The sequence below is a fragment of the Nyctereutes procyonoides genome, unplaced genomic scaffold, assembly GCF_905146905.1.
Source record: "Nyctereutes procyonoides isolate TBG_1078 unplaced genomic scaffold, NYPRO_anot_genome, whole genome shotgun sequence".
NCBI lineage: Eukaryota > Metazoa > Chordata > Mammalia > Carnivora > Canidae > Nyctereutes > Nyctereutes procyonoides.
The window spans coordinates 4,288,886-4,306,493 of NW_026575029.1; the positions used below are offsets into that span (position 1 = coordinate 4,288,886).

The 17,608-nt window shown below is 40.7% G+C and overlaps 1 pseudogene; it reads left to right on the top strand.

The window, feature by feature from the left end:
- The first annotated feature begins 2,247 nt into the window (after positions 1-2,247).
- LOC129503543 (voltage-dependent anion-selective channel protein 3-like) lies at positions 2,248-3,102 on the top strand (annotated as a pseudogene).
- The last annotated feature ends 14,506 nt before the right edge of the window (positions 3,103-17,608 follow it).

The following is a 17,608-nucleotide window of genomic DNA, read 5'->3' on the forward strand; positions in this document are numbered from 1 at the left end:
TAAATTGCTTAATTTACCAGAAATATATAGTGATCCTAAAACTCTATGAACATAATAAAGTAATCTGAAAATGTATCAGGCAAAAAAATCACAAGCCTTACTCATTAAGGAGACAAAAGAATATAGATTTGAATTTCACAGGTAACAAATCTGGGGGCACGTAGGTGGCTCAGTAGTTGAGCTTCTGCCTTTGGCTCTCGATGTGATCCTGGGATCCAGCATCGAGTCCCACATTGGGCTCTCTGCATGGAGTCTGCTTCTCTCTCTGCCTGTCTCTGCTTCTCTATGTGTCTCTCATGAATAAAGAAATAAAATCTTTAAAAAAAATTAACAAATCTGACCTAATTGATATATAAAGAATATTTGACCTAATACTGTAGATTTCGTTTTCAAAATTACACTTGAAATATTTATAAAAATTACCACATGCTAGGTTTAAATCAAATGTCAACAAAAAACAAAGCATTGAAATCATACAGTTTGTTGTCAGGCAGTGGTGGAAACACATTAGAAATAAATTATAAGGGCAGCCGAGGTGGTTCAGTGTTTTAGTGCCTACCTTCAGCCCAGGGCATGCTCCTGGAGACCCGGGATCGAGTCCCACGTCGGGCTCCCTGCATGGAGCCTGCTTCTCCCTCTGCCTGTGTCTCTGCCTCTCTACCTCTCTCTGTCTCTCATGAGTAAATAAATAAAATCTTAAAAAAAAAAGAAACAAATTATAAATATCATTTGAACAGATTTCCAGGTATGGAAATTAAGGATTATCCTTTCCAGGGCGCCTGGGTGGTTCAGTTACTTAAGTGACCAACTCTTGATTTTATTTTAGGTCATGATATCAGGGTCAGGAGTTCAAGCTTTGCATTGGGCTCTGCACTGGGCATGGAGCCTGCTTAAGACTCTCTCTTTCCCTCTCCCTCTGCCTCTAGCCCCCATACTTGCTCATACTCTAAGGAAAAATAAAGAAAAAGAATTATCCTTTAATAACTCATAAATCAATGAAGAAATAACAAGGGAAATTAGAAAATAGTTTACTGGAATAGTAATGAAGATATTGCAAAGCATGTTGGTACAGCTAAAGCCATACTTAGAGGAAAATTTATATCCTTATAACACAGGGCAGCCCTGGTGGTGCAGCGGTTTAGCGTGCAGCCCAGGGCGTGATCCTGGAGACCCGGGATCGAGTCCCACGTCAGGCTCTCTGTATGGTGCCTGTGTCTCTGCCTCTCTCTCTCTCTCTCTCTCTCTCTGTCTCTATGAATAAAATGAAATTTAAAAATCTTAAAAAAATAAATAAAAATAAAATATCCTTATAACACATACACTAGAAAAGAAGAATAGCTGAAAAGGCAGTGATCTAAGCATCTATCTCAAAAAGTTGGAAAAATATCAAACTCAGAGTGGAAGAGAGGAAATTATAAAGACAAGGGGAGAAAGAACTAAGTGCAAATATAAAATAAATGCAGACTAGAGAGGCTTAACAAAACTAGATGTTGGTTCTTTGGAAAGACGAATAAGAGTTCTTTCTTTGGAAAGAACTAGACGTTGATTCTTTGGATAGTCCAAATTCCCTAGTGAGATAAAGGGAAAAAAGGCAATAATAATCCACATCAAGAATGAAAGGGGAGACACTGTTATAGATCTTACAAATATTTAAAATATTGTAAGAGGATATTATAACCAATGTTGTGTGAATAACTAAAAAATTTTTACCAATGGACAATTTTCCAGAAAAGCAGTTTGCCTCTAAATGGACACAAAATCTCTACAGTCCTATAACAATGAAGAAAATGTAATGCATATTTTTAAACTTTCCATTTAAAACCCCAAATCCAAAAAAAAAAACCCAAACCCCAAGTCCAGATGACTTCACTGATGAATTTTTACCAAATATTTGAGAAAGAAAAAAATGCCAGTTGTAGATAAACTTTTCCAGAGAATAGAAAAAGTGAGACACTTTCCATTTTGTCTTCTGAGGCTGGTGTTACCTTGATACCAAAACCTGACCTGAACATTATAAAAGGAGTAGAACAGGTCAGTATAACATGTTTTACATAAATGTAAAAAAAAAAATAAACCAACTATTAGCAAAACAAATCCAGCAGTGCCTGGTGAATACACTGGGCTATTCCAGGAAGGCAAGAATGGTTTTTTAATATTTGGGTCGCCCTAGCAGCATGGAGACAGGCCCCCTGGCTGAAGATGTATATAACACGCAGACTTACTGAGAGCTAAGAATGGCTGCCAAGGATGTCTTCAACAGAGGATTTGGGTTTGGTATAGTCAGTATAGCACAAGAATTGGAGAATCAATTTTTTTTTTTTGGAGAATCAATTCTACCATATTAGTAGAATTCTCTACTTCTGGTCGTGCTTACACAGACAGGGAAAGCTTCAGACAACCTAGAGACCAAATATAAGATCTGTAACTGGGACTTATTTTCAACCTAAAATGAAAGAGCCCTCTCAGGGCAGAAATTTCTTTGTGGAATAAGTTGCTTGAAGGCTTGAAGGTGACTCTTGATGCCCTGCTTGTGCTGACCACAGGAAAAAAGAGTGGGAAATTGAAGTCCCCTATAAATAAGATTGTCTCTGCCTTGACAGTAATGTTGATATAGATTTTTCTGGACCAACCATTTACACCTGGGCTGTGTTAGCCTTTGGAGGTTGGCTTGCCGGCTCCCCGATGGGTTTTGGCAGAGCCAAATCCAAACAGTCACAAAATAATTTTGCCCTGGGTTTCAAGGTGGCAGACCTCCAGCTGTACACTCAAGAAAATGATAAAACTGAGTTTGGAGGCTATATAGACCAGGCGGTTCAAGTGAGAAGACTGAAACACAAGTGAACCTTGTTTGCAGAGCCTTGCAACCACCCGTTTTGACGCTAGTGCTAACTACACACTGGCTTGTGGAACTTCTTTATCTGCTAAAGCAATAATCCCAGCTTGATTGGACTGGGTTATCCTCAAACCCTTCCACCAGGAAGGGGACCCTATAAGTTTGAACCTATCAGCTTGAATTGATGGAAAGAACATCCAGGCGGGAGGTCACAGGTTGGAATGGGATTGAACAAAGAAGCCTCATGTGGTTTTAAGGAAGAGAAATGAGCTTGCTATCTTTTGGCCTTAAAATTCTGTGAAATTTCAGAAGTGTGAACTTTTTATTCTCCCAAAGAATGGTAATCTTTCCCTAAATCTTCCCCCAAATCTAGGGACCGTAAGTCCATCCTAAGGTCGGTGCTTAAAGGCATGATTGGAAATCATCATGTTTGTGCTACATTTTTGTTCCATGCCACACTGTTATTTTGCATGCCTGCCTCGGTGACAATGTTGTATCATGTTATAAAGGAAATGACCCAGTTCTTCAATTTGTACATCATGTCTTGCATGTGCCACACCACTTTTTCAAGACCTTTAGAAATATAATGGTCTCTGTGCTACAATGGAATCTTTGGTTTTACAGCAGAGTAAAATAGAATAAATCCATCATGGGGGTGCCTGGCTCAGTTAAGTGTCTGCCTTCAGCTCTGGTGATGATCCTGGGGTCCTGGGATTGAGTCCCACATCGGGCTCCCTGCTCGTCGGGATGTCTCCTTCTTCCTCACCCTCTGCCCCTTCCATGCTTGTGCTCCCTCTCCCTCTCTCTCTCAAATAAAGAAATAAAATCTTAAAAAAAATAAATCCATCATGCTTGGAACAAAAAAAGAGAGAATGGTTTAACATTTGAAAAAAGATGGTATTTGTCACATCAACAGAATGAAGGGGTAAGCATCATAATTCAAAATTCAAATATATATTCATGATTAGAACTTCTAGCAAATATAAATAAAACTGCTTGAATCTAATAAAATGCACCTATAAATAATCTTATACAAGCATGATTAAACGTGAAAAGCTTTCCCTCTGGAATGGAGAATGAGACAAAAATGTCCTAGCCAATTTAATAAACAAGATAAAGAAAAAGAGTATAAGAATATGAACACGAGGATAAAAACTGCTCCTACTAAAAAAAAAACCTGCTCCTATTCATAATCTAGTGTTGTACATAGACTATACAAAAGGATCTATAACAAATTATTAAATTTAATTAGTGACTTTAGTTAGCCAAGTTATTGGATACCAACATATAAAAATTGTTTCCTTCCGTCATAACAAGCAAAAAATTAAGTTTTTAAATTTTTTACTTATAATTGATTGTTTTCTTATTGAGGTATAATTAACATGTTAGTTTCAAGTGTACAATATAATGATTTCATATTCGTATATACACTGCAAAAAGATCACTACAATAAATCTAGTTACCAACAGTCACCATACATGGTTACAACATTTTTTTTCTTGTGTTGAGAGCTTTTAAGCTTTACTCTCTTAGCAACTTTCAGTTGTGCAATGTGTTATTAATTATAGTCACTATTCTGTACATTATATGTGACTTACTTATTGTATAACTGGAAGTGTGTACCTTTTGACCCCCTTCACCCATTTTGTCTACTCAACTCCCCTCTCTCCTGGCAACCACCATCTGCTCTCTATATTTATGAGCTTGGTTTTTTTGTTTGCTTTATTTTGTTTTGTTTTGATTTGTTTGTCTTGGATTCCACATGTAAGTGAAAATATATGGTATTTGTCTTTATCTGACTTATTGTACTTAGCATAATGCCTTCATGTCTTGTTTACAGCTGAGTAATATTCCATTCTGTATGCGTGTGTGTGTATATATATATATATATACACACACACACCACATCTGTCTTCTTTATTCATCCATCAATAAGCACTTAAGTTGTCTGCATCTCTTGGCTATTGTAAATAATGCTGCAATGAATGTGGGGACACAGACATCTTTTAGAGTTAGTGTTTCCCTGAGAAGTGAAATTTTTGGATCATATGGTAGATCTGTTCTTGACTTCTTCAGGAACCTTCATACTGTGTTCTGTAGTGGCTGCACCAACTGATGTTCCCACCACCGGTGCACGAGGGCTTCCCCTTTCCTCCGCATGTTCACCAACACCTGTTATTTCATGTCTTTTTGGTGATAGCCATTCTAACAAGTGTGAGGTGATATCTCATTGTGGTTTTGATTGGCGTTTCCCCAATGGTTAGAGATGTTGAACACCTTTTCATGTATCTGTTGGCCATCTGGATATCTTCTTGGGAAAAATGTCTATTCAGTTCCTCTGCCCATTTTTAATCAAATTGTTGTTTTGCTATTGAGTTTTAAGAGTACTTTATATATTTGGGATAGTAACCCCTTATCAGATATGATTTGCAAATATCTTCTCCGATTCAGTAAGTTGCCTTTGCATTTTGTTGATGACTTCCTTTGCCTTGCAGAGGCTTTTTAGTTTGATGTAGTCTCACTTGTTGATTTTTGCTTTTGGAAATTAAAAAAAAATAATAATCACCAAGACAGATGTCAAAGAGCTTACTGCCTACATTTTCTTTAAGGAGTTTTATGGTTTCAGTCTTACACTCAAGTCTTTCAACCATTTTGCAGTTATTTTTGTAGATAGTGTAAGATGGGAGTCCAGTTTCATTCTTTTGCATGTAGCTGTCCGGTTTTCCCAACACCATTTATTGAAGAAACTCTTTTTTTCCTGTTATATATTCTCTTCCTCTTTATCATAGATTAATTGACAGGCAGTCCTAAACAAGACACAAAGTATTACTGTAAGGGAAAAGATTGACAAATATGGCTACATTAAGAATTTGTTACTCAAAAGACTCAACTTTATATAAATGATATCCTTCCCTGATTGGCTCTTTTTTTTTTGTTCCCTCATTGAAAATTATGCTTGTGAGAGTCATACTACTTTTTTAGATGCTTTAGGTCTTGTATATGGTCTGAAATTGGGGCCAAGTTTCATTTATAGGAGATGGACAGAACTCTGCCCATTGGTTTAAACATCCAGCAAGTGGTTACCACTGGGGAGGACTGAGGGGAAAGTGATCAAACCAAGAGGGCTCTGCATGGCTGGTGATTTTCCATTTCCTGTCCTGGAGATGATTAAATGAGTATGATTACTTGGGATAATTCATTGAACCATATGACGATTTGCTCACTTTTCTGTATTTGCATTATACTTCAATAAAAAATTAAAGGATATGTATCTTCCTCTCCCTTGCAGATCTGGACTAGCAATAAATGCATTGGTTCCTTTTCTCCTGAATTGTCCTCAGTTTGTTCCTTTTGCCAATTGCCGTCTCACCATGACCTTTAAAATTTTTTATTGGCCACCTAATGCATGCCACCTACCTTGCTAGATTCAGTTACAAATATCGTCACATTGAATCTCCACGACAGTTCCATGAATTGGATGTCATTACAGCTGAGGCTTGGAGAGATTAAGTGATCTGTCGAAGTCAAGCAGCTAGCAAACAGCAAGCAGCAGAGCCAGGATTACAGTCTGGTGCGTTTGCTGCATTCTACTGTGCTTTTAAAACCCAAAGATCAAAAATAGAAAATTCTAACTCTTAGCAATTCATTCGGGACCTCACTGATCTATATAAAAAAGCTATGAAAAAGGTACATTTAAGTGAAATGAAAAATAAATATTCTTTTCTGTGTACCTGGTATACATTGAGAGTACTTTTCAAGTTTGTGAAGCTTTTTAAAAGTGGCTGTAGGGGAAAAGGCGTGGATTTATAGTCAGGGAGCTCAAATCCCAGATTGGCTACTTCTCACTTGTGTTTTCTTGAAAAGCTCCTTAAGCTATTTGAGGCTGGATTTTTCTAATTTTGCAAAAAAAAAAAAAAAGCAAATAATAAAATCTATTGGTGGTAAGCCAAAGGAATTGTGTAGAAATCATTTGAGACCGTGGATAAACTGCAGCCAGCCTGCAAGCCTGAGACACTGAGAGGATTAAGTTTGTAATGACCCAGGTTGCAGCAGAGAGCTGAGCTTAGTTGAGTCCTCAGTACATTATAAATGCCAGTAGAGTCTAACTTATCAGAGCCCCACATCATCATGCATGCAGTCCCCACTCCCCACCCTGCACCTGTTCCCTCACCCTTCACCCTGCGTGCCCCCACCCCCATTGCTAAGGACTCCTCCACTGCCAGTGCCATGAGAGCTGCTGTGAGGGACATGAACATCTTAGAGACTGAGCGAGGTCTAGTAACCCACCAAATGGAACTTTGGTCAACAAGATACCATTTTCGTCCATCAAATTAGCAAAGACATTTCATACGATAACATTTAGAGTCAAAAGGGTAAGATAGGGATCCCTGGGTGGCTCAGTGGTTTAGGGCCTGCCTTCAGCTCAGGGCATGATCCTGGAGTCCCAGGATCAAGTTTCATATCAAGCTCCCTGGAAGGAGCCTGCTTCTTCCTCTGCCTGTGTCTCTGCCTCTCTCTCTCTCTCTCTCTCTCTCTGTGTGTGTGTGTGTGTCTCATGAGCAAATAAATAAAATCTTAAAAAAAAAAGAATAATTCTATTTAAAATAAAAAAAAAGGTAAGATAAATTTCCTCTTGGACAACTGGAAGAGCCATGTGCCTTTCTGGAAAACCATTTGACAAGCAAACTGGAAAGAAAACATCGAGAGAAGTTTAGAGAACATGATTGTCACTCTAATTCCCCTTCCAGGAATCTATTGCTGGGAAACAGTAATATCAATCACACACTCAGACAAAACTTTGTGTCCAAGGATGTTGCAGCCTTACTTACCATGGCAAAAGTCCAAGGTAACCTAAATGTGCAAACATAGGAGAATGATTAGATCATCTCTTGTGCACTAGGGAAATTGTCACTCAATCGCATAGAATGTGTCCCCTCAAACTAAAATAATAAAGTGGACAACTATGTATGATAATAAGCTATATGTATTATATAGTTATAATATTTACAAATATATATATTGTATATATATTATAAGAAACATATAACACAATAGAGCATGCTCATGAGTGAGATATTATAAAGTGAAAAAAAAAGGAGTTGCGAAACTATAAATACTGGAAAAACTCAAATGTCCATCAATAGATGAATGGATAGGGGATCCCTGGATGGCTCAGTGGTCTGGTGCCTGCCTTCGGCCCAGGGCGTGATTCTGGGGACCCGGGATCAAGTCCCACGTCGGGCTCCCTGCATGGAGCCTGCTTCTCCCTCTGCCTGTATCTCTGCCTCTCTCTCTCTGTGTCTCTCATGAATGAATAAATAAAATATTTTTTAAAAAATAGATGAATGGATAAAGAAAACGTGGAATACACATACAATGAAATAGGATTCAGCCTTAGCACTCTCCAGTGTGGACAAACATTGAAATATTGTGCTAAATGAAATGAACTGGAAGCAAAAGGACAAATACCATTAAGATTCCATTTATATGAGGCATCTAGAATGTGTAATGCAGAGAAACAGAAAACAAAAAAGAGGTTATCAGGGACAGGAGGAGCAAGGATTGGAGAGTTAGTGTTTAACGGGAACAGAGTTTCATTTTGTGATGACGAAAAAGTTCTGGAAATGGACAGTGGTGATGGTTGTACAAATTGCCAATGTCCTTCCTGCCACTGAAATGCATACTTGAAAATGCCTAAAATGATAAGTTTTATACTATGTGTACTTTACCACAATAAGAACACACAGAAGAAAATTATATACACAGATTTACCAAAAAATGTATGCTTTGAGATATTGGGTAAAATCTAAGTAAATACTGAGCTAGATCTTAATAGTTTTGTTGGTTTTATTTTAAAATATTTATTTATTTATAAGAGAGACACAGAGAGGCAGAGACATAGGCAGAGGGAGAAGCAGGCTCCCCACGGGGACATTGATGCAGGACTCCATCCCAGGACCCCGGGATCATGACCTGAGCCAAAGGCAGCACTCAACCACTGAGTCACCCAGGTGCCTCTAGATGTAATCTCTGTATACTGATTGATTCATTTTTATTTATTTATTTTTATTTTTTGTTTGTTTTTTATTTTATTTTATTTTTTGATTGATTCATTTTTAAAAACATGGATTGATTCCTACAAAAAAAGTGTTGTATTGAATACTTACTATGTGCCACTTAGCTTTCTAGGATCTGGGGGACAGAGCTTGGCAAATAAGACAAATGACTCCTTACATTTAGTGCAAAGGATAACAGATACTGAGATTATAAGGAATTTTCTTTATTGGCTCTTTCTGTATTTTCTGAATCCTTTTCAATGAGTATACTATTTTTCTAAAGGTTTTATTTATTTATTTATTTATTTATTTATTTATTTATTTGAGAGAGAGAGAGAGAGCATGAGCAGGGGGAGGGGCAGAGGGAGAGAGAGAAGCAGGCTCCCCACTGAGCAGGGAAACCCACCGGGGCTAGATCCCAGGACACTGGGATCATGACCTGAGGTGAAGGCAGAGGCTTAACCGACTGAGCCACCCAGATGCCCCAAGTGTGCTATTTTTATATTTGGGAAAAAAACATAAGTGGAAGAAAGGAAGCATTTATGAAAAGCAATACTGGCTCAGGATGTGCTTTCTCCTTTAGTGTAAACTCATCCGCTGTCATCACCGAGAGGAGCAGGTCAGGTGATGATGGGTGAGGAGGCAGGGTGGGGTGCGGAACTTAAGGAATGAGACCTGTAGTTCCGGCTCAACCATCCTGTGCTTCTTGTTAGGTGTTGGGCTTTCTGGCTTCCAGAAGCACCCAGACTGCAGTTACCCTGGCGAGTCCTGCTCACTCTCTTCCATCACAATAATAGCTTCCATCAGTGTCCAGAAGACTAAGAGCTCTGCTTTTCTGGTATCAGAATTTTTCTTCCTTTAAAAAGAGTCCTGCAGTAACTTTCAAATAATGATTTTGCCCTTCTGTCTACTTCCAATAGGACATGACACATCTTCTAGAGACTCACAAAGCCGATCTGAATATATCGGGCAGAGGTTAGTAGACTCACTGGCTCTGCACCTCTGCACGGAGAAATGGTTGCTAATTTTTGGCTCCTCTTTCAACAGAGCAAAACAGAGTAATTTCAGGGCTTTGCAATGTAAAGAGTCCCCAGGGGCCTCATTTCTACATGCACTCTCTGTCCCCAAAGCACTCACTCTAAGTTTTTGTTCCTTCTTGTCAGATCTTGGCCGGAATTAGGGGAAGGAGCCTGACCTGGATGAATGGAGTCTGAGTTTCTTCATCTTGGTGCACAAGCCCCCTCCACCCCTGCTCTGCGCAGCGACAGGAATCATGGGCTTCCCTCTGTGAGAGACAAGAGTTCTGTAGGTGGGACCCCCGCGTCTTGGCTGAAGCCCTGCTGTAATTCTTCTGTGACCTTGGGCCTAAGAATCTATTTTAGGCAGTGATTTCCACACTCTGTCAGAAACCTCTCATCATCAAACTAGACTTTAGAGGTGTGTGAGCAGCTGGTTTTAGCCTGTGAGTCTCCCGAAGCCTGAGAGCATGCTTACTTCCAGCTATTCGGTGAAGTTTAGTTTTCCAGTATATGACGATGCTTTGAATAAAACCAGCTTTATGGCTTCATTTTAATCCTATTCCCAAGGCACATTTTACTCTCTGTGCCCCCCCCCCATAAACTGATATTTTTCTTCTCCATTTCAACTCTTTTTTTTTTTAAGATTTTATTTATTTATTCATGAGAGAGAGAGAGGCAGAGACACAGGCAGAGGGAGCAGCAGGCTCCCTGCAGGGAGCCCGACGTGGGACTCGATCCCAGGTCTCCAGGATCACGCCCTGGGCCCAAGGCAGGCGCTAACCGCTGAGCCACCCAGGTGCCCCTCCATGGGGACTCCCTCCCCCGCCCCCCAAATCTCCAGCTATCAGTTCTTTCCATGGAAAATACCTTCCCTACTCTCTTGCTACTTGTTCGTGATCTAGCAGCTTAATCTAGGAAAGAAAGACTATGATTTGGTGGTTGCAAAGCACAGGCTGCCTGAGTTCAAATTCTGATCCTACCACTTTTGGTAACTTCTGTGTGCACCTAAGTGACTTCATAGAAACTATGTGACAACAGGGGGATGGGGCGACTGGGTGACAGGCACTGAGGGGGGCACTTGATGGGATGAGCACTGGGTGTTATGCTATATGTTGACAAATCGAGCTCCAAGAAAAAAATATACAAAAAAAAAAAAAAAGAAACTATGTGACAGGGTTGTTAGGGGCAGTAATGCATGTAAACTATCCCACATGGAACTTGGCAGTTCAAGGATTTAATACATTGATTGCTAAATCAAATCAAACAATGTTCATTGTTAGTGATGTTACCCAAAAGGGTACAGGCTGTAGGTAGGCGGTTCTGTCTTCATGACCTTTGTCCAACCCAGACTTGATCTAATGGGGAGAAAAAAGGATATTTGGCCTGTGAGGGAAAATCTGGAAGAATGGGTTTTTGCCCCAGAGGAAAGGTGACTGGGAAAGGTAGCAGCTCCACCCACCCAGCAGCTACCAGCTGAGAGCACTTCCACGAGAGCCTCAGCCCCTCCAGCAGCTGGGCCACCTGCGCAGAGGGAACTTTGGATAACCCCGGACTTGCTGAGATTCAGTGTCCCTATTTATCAGCTTTGTTATATCTCTCTTTAAAAGGAAGGAGCCAGGGGCACCCGGGTGGCTCAGTGGTTGAGCGTCTGCCTTCGGCTCAGGGCATGATCCTGGGGTCCTGAGTTTGAGTCTCACATCATGTTCCCCCCAGGGAAGCCTGGCTCCTCCCTCTGCCGATGTCTCTGCCTCTCTCTGGGTGTCTCTCATGAACAAATAAAATTTTTTAAAGCTTTAAAAAATAAAAAATAAAAATAAAAGGAAGAAACTACAACCTAGAGAGTACAGGAAATTTGCCCGGGGCCAAGCAAACTAATAAGTGACACTGAGTTGCGATTCTGGGTCTTTAGAGGACCAATCTAGGACCTTCGGGAGACACAGAGCTGGCTGGGTCTGTTCTTCATTTCTGCTTATTTTTCCCTGCTCCCAGGGCCCTGGCTTCCTAATCCACTCCCAGCTTCCTAACCCTCTCATACCCCCAGCCCCAGAGCCCACGCTAAGTGCCACAGACATAAAACATAAAGGTGTCCCCATTTCTCACAGACCTAGGGGGGCTTGAGAATAAGCCACCAGCCCAGATCCAGTCCTGTGGTCTAGCCACAATATCTGGCTTGGGTGAATCCTAAGGGACCTCACAAAGGCAGCTTCCCAATGTCCCCAGCCCTCTTTTTCCTTGCACTCATCTCTAGCTGGGTACTCCTGTCTCGGACCTGATGTATTGCCCTCTCTAGGTGCTAGGCCATGGGGAGGCCAGCCTTATTCTGAATTCCACTGCAGTTGTTGGTGGCCTTGACACCCAGCCTGTCTCCATCTCTGGAACTTGAACTGACCCATAGTGTCATTTCCTACCATAAACAGGCAGATTCCAGGGAGCAGTTCTTTGGCCTCTTCCTCTTCGGAAGTGTTCTTCCGAGCACTTGAAGGCTGCTTGCATCCCCCAGCTCCAGGCCTCACCACCCGATTATAGACTCTTTCTTTACCCACTGCTTCAGAAACTAGGGTCCTCCTTCTTTCTTACTTCCCATCGCCCATTTTGTCAAAAGGACTTCTGATATTTTGCATCCATATAGCCTCAATTTGAACACAACCGTGGGTTTGCTCCTGTGTCTTATTGGAATGGGATTAGACTATCCACTCCATCTGTGGCATTGGGCAAATCATTTTCCTGATATGAGGAAATTTCCTTCTAGTTAAAATAGGCATTGAATTCTATGACCTCTTTCTGCTGTAAAACTCGGAATTTAGAGCTGAAACTTCTTTTCTGTTATGTGAGGACTCTGGGAGGAGAAAGCATGGATCATGGACTAACTCTTTAGGCAGATCCATCTGTCTTCCAGGAGGAGAGTCTGAAAATTTTCTCCATCATAAAGAGCTCTAGTCTATTTCCCACGCCAATCCCTCATGCTATTGCATCAGAATGACCTTTCCTATCTCTATAAGCTAGATCATATGGGTCAGGTGTTTTTTTACCTTCAGATCTACCTTTGACACTTCTGTAAAATACCCTGAGCCTTGTATATTAAGTTACTTGCATGAAAATCATGATAATTTCCATCAGTCTGAAAGTCGTTTAGAGACCTAAAACAAGAAAAATAACCTTCAAAATGAAATGTCACTCTGATGCCATTATGCAACATTAAATCACTGGATTTCAACTATTTCAGCACTATATACTTTTTGTCTCTTGATACATACTCAAATTGTTGGCCAACTGATTAATTTTCATGGTTCCCATCTCATTTCTGCTTCTTAGAGTTTAACATTTTTCTTTGTTCCTTGGTGGGGCAAAATTCGCTTCCACCGTATCACAATCAGAGCCTCATTAATTTAATAACACACACATTTAACAAACTCTTGCAATCTCCATTTACTCAAATGCTTTTACGATAAAGCATATGAGACCCATATGCTTTTTGGGTTTCCACAACGCAGAACATCTGTTTGAAATGGAAAGTTAAATCATCCCAAGTTTATAGGTATGTTGATTGGTAGAAAAATATGAATCATTGCCCGGATTGTTTTTTTAACCCAATTTACTGCTATATTTTTCTCTAAAGAGATTGACTCACTAAGACTATTTCATCCTCTGAGGAACACAGTGAACTTAATTTCCCAATCACTAGAGCATTTGCATGAGGCCATATAACCAGCATTCACAAATGGAATATAGTGAAAGTGAAATGGGTCCTGAGGGGCTAAGGAAGTGCTGCCCCACATCCCCCATCGGCTGACTGGATGACACTGGGATGATTTCGAATTCCTGTGCTGACAGTGGAGAGGGAGGAAAGATGCCATGTCCCTGAATTATTATGGAGAAGGCCACATGCTTACTCCCTGATTAAACGTGAGGTGAACCACTAGAGTTCTGGGACTGTCTGATATGGTTAGCAGACCTGGCTGACACATTTTTCTTCTCCTTCATGTTGAAGAGCTTATACACTGCAGAGTCTTTGGAGTAAACAGCCCGGCTACATACCACAAAGATGGTGCTTTACAAGTGACTTACAACACTCCTACTGCTTTCTCTGCCTTCACTTTAAGTCATGTAACTTACATCTCCTCAGCAGAATTAGAAGGGGGCTCAAGGTCATGGACACCTTCTCTCCCTTCCACTTATCTCTGCTGCTCATCCACGGTGGCCAATCCACCTGTTGAACTTGGGAAGCTTGTCAACATGGCTGCCTACTTAGCCAATTTCACAAAAACGGCAAAATGGTTCTCTGGTGTGACTCAGCCTCAGAAACCAAAACAAACCATCCATATCTAGCCCTTTCACTGCTTTCAGATCACTCAATAAACATAATCTGGTTTCTTTCAAAATAATATGGTTATCTAATTTCCTTCATTAGTAGCTAGTTAAGCAGAGCTTCTGGCTTCCCACGACCCAATTTGCTGGGTCCCTGAGCTCATTTAAGGCTTCTCCTCTTACTCTTGAGGTCAGTCACAATCTTACTTCTGTAATGTAACCTCTGGCTTGAAATATATTTCCTGTTTTTTTCTGTTATTTAAGAAAAATAAATGTCTTGGATCCCCCTTCACTATTTCCAGCCTACTGATCCTCAACACTCATCTCTGTCTCTTTCAGTACTATGCCTTGAAAATGTACCTCAAATTGTTTCTTCAAAGGAAGAACTCAATGATATACAGATCTACTGTTTCTCTTTCCCAAGACCATAGTTGTTATCAGCTGTTTTTCTGAACCTCCTCTCCTGCTCCAGGCCTTATCTTACAGGAATAAATTAAACACAGACCATTTATTGCTAAATCAAATCAAACAAGATAATACCCAACTTGCTCTTTTGTCTCCAATGCATCTCCTAATGTTTAAATTTCTCCATTAATCAATTAACAAATCCTCTGGTACACTTTTCCAGAACCTTTGAGATGGGAATAAAAAGGTGAGAACAGAAGACATAACAAGCTTGTGTACAAATCATGGGTGAGTCTCGCTCGTTTACATGAAACCATTGGAGAATAAGACAGTATATAACACTAGTCATCTTGTGTATGTAAAAAGTGTACACAGAATTGTAGAGGGGAGAGATCTGTGTTTGCTGGAGTAGAGCAGAGTTTCATAAAGGTGGGATTTGGCCTTTAAGGACTGTTAGGTTAGACTAATAGGAAGAACTAGCATTTCATATGTGGGGAATACCATGAGCAAAGGCACAGAGGCAGGAATAACACTACCCATCACAGTGGGTTCTATTTATTATGCACCTGTTACGTGCCTTGCACCATGCCATACCCTGTACATTCATGATATCTAATCTTCACAGCAATCTGGGATTATGAGATGCATATTTTACAAATAAGAGAACTCAGATTTAGAGAAGCACGAAACATCAGGATCATGATTCAATGGCTGTGCTCCACCCACTACATAGGAAGGTAGGGGCAGTTAAGAAGAAGAGTACCACTCTGGAGAGCAGAACACAGTAAACTAGACGAGTTGGTGAGGCTCGATTATGGAGACATTGGATATTGATGGATATTGGATATTGAACAAGGGTGCTGGGCTTGACCCCATCAGTAACAGGAGACCTCCGTAGATATCTCAGCACATGCATTGCATGGAAGACTTTGGAATTAGACAACATTCAGATCTTGTTCAAGGCCATACTCCATGTTAGCTGAAGGACTCTGGGAGACAGCTGAACATGCTGAGGTTCAGTCTTCTCACTTGTAAAATGTGTTTGACAGTAGCACCCATTCATAGAGAACTTAAGTGAGGTAATGTGTTTAAAGCTTCTGCTAAAGTACTTGACATACAGTAGGCGTTTAACATGTAGTACTCCTGCTACTACCACTGCTGCCAAAACAGCATTTCCAGATGATAATTTAGAGAAAAATAGCTATTGGGCTGTACCCTGGTGACATGTGATGAGGGGGCATGGAATTCTGGGAGAAGGAGAGACAGGTGAGGATAAATTTCAAACATGGCAAAGATGAATCCATGAGACATGGTGGCTGATGTAAGGGACAAAGGAAGAGATAAGCCCAAAGAGACAAATTTGGAAGAATTCGAGAAGTGTGGTAACACAGCCAGAAATTAGGCAGCGAGGGAGGAACTTAGTTTGAGGAGCTGGATGATGAGTTAAGTTTGGATATTTTGAGTTTGAAATCATGGTAATACATTGAGGACTATATACTAGAAACTTTAACAAAAAGGTTGACTCTGGAAACATAGATTTGGGGATTGCTATAACAATTGTATTTATTAGTAAAACAAAAATGAACCAGAGCCCGATATAAAAAGAGAAGACCAGAGGCCTCGGACTGATACCTGGAGGTGCCTGCAGTTGGGGAACATGAGATGGGAGAGGAGCCATTGAAAGACCAAAGGAGCAGAGGGAGAGATAAGACAACCATGCAAAAGAAAAATGACAATAGTGCAGATCACAGAAGTCACAAAACACAGAGGGGATTTTCGAAAGGAGAGAGAGAGAGAGATCTACTGTGCCCAGAGCTGCTGAGGAGAGAAAAGACTGAGGGGACTGGACAGAAATTCTGCAGTTGGTGTGGTAACAGCTGGAACCCAGGACTGGGAGGAAGCAGGTGGCAGTAAAAGACAGGGGGCACTGCCCATTCATCCATTCATTGGAGATGCTAAGTGTACAGGGAACCAGGCTGCGGCTAGAAGTTGTAGCATAAGAGACACAGGAAATTATTTTTTGTTGTTGTTTTTTGGGAGAGGCTGATACCTCTAATAATCCTCAGAGTGAGTTTCAGTTCTTCTCCACCCCTTCCCAGGGCACGTCTCTTCATGGACATGCCCCCTTTTCCCATCGCTAGGCCCACAGTCTTAGTGGAACCTCCAGGAACAATCTTGCCTCCTTCAGTTCTCACTTACGGCTCATCAACCTGACCCATTTGACCCCAACCCCACCATTTCTGATAATATCCTGGATCCTAGGACCTTGAACAAACACATCAAAGATTGTTTCTCCTTCAAAGGTATCATCGGGATTGAAGATTATTTTACTTAATTTATTTTTTTTTCTGGTTTGACACAGGTATCTAAAAAAGTGATAGCAATTATTATCACTGTGTGCTTTAGATCACTCCTCTCACACACACGCAAAGTTCCTTCACCTCTTACACTGTAATTCCATCATGAACTGTACCCCCTAACTGTTATTTGGGGCATGGCCTGGGAAAAAAACTCCCCGCCCTAGCCCACTTTGTAAGTGATTCTTGGGTTCATATTTCCTCCACAAAGCCTCTCCATTTGAAGTCCTGCCCTGGTTAATCATGGGACTTCAGTGATTATTTTCCATCTTTTCCCTTCCTGAATATGACACCAGCTCAAGTGACAAACATTATGTGCCAGTGATTAATGTAGACACAGTTGCCACATTGTATAGGTAATGTTTACTCTTCCTTCTGTTGGTGGCTTCACCCAGTAAGCTAGCTTCTTTTGACATTATATCATACAGGCCAGAAACTGTGTCTAATTCAGGGTGTCTAACCTTCTGTACTCTAGTATCCCCACCCAATGTCATATAAAGAATGGTACTTGATAAGTGCTTCTTGTTGTTGGTTTATAATGATGGTGACCCCACTCCTATTCCCTGCAGGTGCCCTTTTATCGTGACGACCAGGTAGCTTTATTTCTCTTCCGCCTCCTGCAAACCCACTGCA